The sequence below is a fragment of the Pan troglodytes genome, chromosome 11 (genome assembly GCF_028858775.2).
Source record: "Pan troglodytes isolate AG18354 chromosome 11, NHGRI_mPanTro3-v2.0_pri, whole genome shotgun sequence".
Taxonomy (NCBI): domain Eukaryota; kingdom Metazoa; phylum Chordata; class Mammalia; order Primates; family Hominidae; genus Pan; species Pan troglodytes.
This window is the reverse complement of record NC_072409.2, coordinates 86,168,023-86,170,900: the sequence shown is the minus strand read 5'-3', so window position 1 is coordinate 86,170,900 and position 2,878 is coordinate 86,168,023. Positions and strand designations below refer to the sequence as shown.

Genomic DNA, 2,878 nt, shown 5'->3' with positions numbered 1-2,878 from the left:
CCCTAGAGACAGAATAGATGCCTACACACTCAAATTTGGCTCAGATATCGAGATTGATAACACCACATATGTACCAAGAGGGTATAAAAATGATCTTTTTAAAAAAAATTTATTTAATTAAAAAAGATTACACTATTTTTTGTTGGTTGGTTTTGCTTTTTGTTTGTTTGTTTGTTTTCTGAAATGGACTCTCACTCTGTTGCCCAGGCTAGAGTCAGTGGCGCAATCTTGGCTCACTGCAACCTCTGCCTCCTGGGTTCAAGTGATTCTCCTGCCTCAGCTTCCTGAGTAGCTGGGACTACAGGCACACGCCACCATGCCCAACTAATTTTTGACGGGGTTTCACCAAATTGACCAGACTGGTATTGAACTCCTGACCTCGTGATTTGCCCGCCTCGGCCTCCCAAAGTGCTGGGATTACAAGTGTGAGCCACCGCTCCCAGTCCTCACTGTGATTTTTATACACTATTGAAAACAATGACTTTTATTTATTTAAAGGCAGCAGTAGTTCCCATTACTCTCATAATGTTATAGCTAAGCCTTGATTTGGTTCCAGAAAATAAATAGGGTAAATTTTTAATATTTCCCTAGCTCTGTCTGCTATAAGAGAATTTCAGAGTATGAAGGAAAGATGAAGCAGACATAGAAGAAAATTTTTAGATACTGACCATTTTTCCTTGGAATTTGGTGAAAATTTAGTTTCTTTCCCAAATTGTGCACTTCTATACATAAAAGTAAATTTCTATTTTAGTAGCTCTAAAAGAACTAGGTAAGAGAGGATTATTACCCATAATAGTAAATAGCAAGTACTTTGGCAAGTCTGAATTAGAGTACAAGTGAAGACATTCACAAACATACTTTTTCCATCTCCTGGATGTGGTATGGTCTTTATGTTAGAATTAAAGCATCACAATTAACTGATTGTAGGGTGCTGGTGGGCAATGCAATCCATCAACATGTCTACCCCAACAGATGTGGAGACATATGGAAGAAATATGTTAACCAAAGTGGTCAGGAGAACAAAACACAAACACCATAAAACTGAGGACATTATCTCTTCTTGTCTGAAAAAAGGGGTTCCCTGGAGCACAGAAAGTATTTATCAGGGGAATGCCTTTATTCTGTTATCACAGGAGGGCTTGATGCAGATTCCGGCCATTCACACACATCTGGCAGCAGGGAATCATATTCACTCCATCATATTCTTTCTTTAACATATTGGGCCCTGTCTTCAGGTTCTGGGTATTGGAAAGCCATTTTATTAGCATACAGGTATTCTGTAACTTTAATAGCAATGTTAACAGAAACTTTCTGAATATTAGCAAGTGGTGAGTAAAGTCTCCCTTGGGCTAGCTCTTCATCCGTCACGTGGCTTGTCAATGCCTTTGCAGCTTCTAGGAAAACATTGTCACAGTTTGCTGGGTGTTACAGAGAATAACAGCTAAAGTCACACCTGGAAAAATATATACATTGTTTCCTTGATCTGGTGTAAAGATTCGCCCATCTGTGAGTTTCACTGGCCCAAATGGACTGCCACTGGCAAACAAACATTTGCCCTCTGTAAGTGTATATGCTTCTTCAGCCGTGCACTCCTGCACTCCGCCTGTGCTGTAGGATTACTTAATGCAAATATTACAGGCCTTTCATTGATAGAGCCAAAGGCTCTGATTACATCAGGAGTGAAAAGACGGCCAGCACCTGCAACTCCAATTGTAGTTGAAGTCTTCATTATATTCACTGCATCTTCGAAAGTATCAGGTATGCTCTCTGGGACTGGGTAAGTAAATGGTTCCTGATAACAATCTATTTTTGCTTTCCGCCCCTAAACTAATAAACCATACTTGTCAAACATCCAGATTTTCTTTTGTGCCTCTTCTTCTCACAGGCCATTTTCTACCATAGACATACTACAAGATTTGCAATTCTAAGAGTAATCTCTCCTGCTCCAAGGAATAAGATTTTGTGTTTGGAGATTGGTTTACTAGTAACTTTTTGTGTTGCAAGAAGACCTATTAGAACTACTGTAGCTGTCCCTTGAATATCATCATTGAAAGTGCAACATTCAGTGTTTCAAAGACTACACTTGCTCAGAGTAAAGCTGTGACCTTACAAGAACTTATTAAAGCCCTACTTATTTTAGCCCTTGTTATTTATCTAACCTCATTTTGCTACTACACATTTGGTCTTTACCCCTAGTCTCAGACCTCCTTGCTGAATGTTAAATATGCCAAACTCCATCCTCTATTGTGGCTCTTTTACTTGCTGTATATTAATACCTTGTTAAATAGATAATTCACTAATTTTTTTAGAATAGTGCCTGACCCATTGTAGTAATATAATAGTTATCACTTGTTATGATATTTTAGATTAGAAACTGTTATTAGCGTTAGTGCCTCAATGTTATCATCATCAGTAAAATGCAGACGTTTTGTTCTTTTGAGTATATGTGAGAATAATATGATAGAGTGATCAATACCAGAAAAACATTATACAAATGCTAATAATTATTTCAATATTTAACGTGTTCATTGCACTAACAATCACTTTTTTTCACATTTCTAAATTTTTACCATCATACATTTACATGACTAAGTGTTTTATGGTTATAGACTTCAGCATGTACCCATATTAATATGTTAATCACTTCTCCGATCACCTCCTCTTTCATTCCCTTTCCATTATCTAATTAGTATATCCATGCTTGGTGCATTTCCTCCTTCATTCTAGCAACTATTCCGTTGCTTTTTTTAAAAAGTCTCCATTACCATTCTTTTTAGGTTCACTTCTCACTTTTCTAGGTTCTTTCCCATTTCTCATTTTCTTTTTCTAATATCATGGGATTTCTCAGCCCGTGTTTGATGGCCAAGTTTGGAGTTGT

At 37.5% G+C, this 2,878-nt stretch overlaps 1 pseudogene; it reads right to left on the bottom strand.

Annotated features, from left to right (window-relative positions):
* Nucleotides 1-1,116: 1,116 nt before the first annotated feature.
* On the bottom strand, nt 1,117-1,763 carry LOC100610609 (NAD-dependent malic enzyme, mitochondrial-like; annotated as a pseudogene).
* Nucleotides 1,764-2,878: the final 1,115 nt, after the last annotated feature.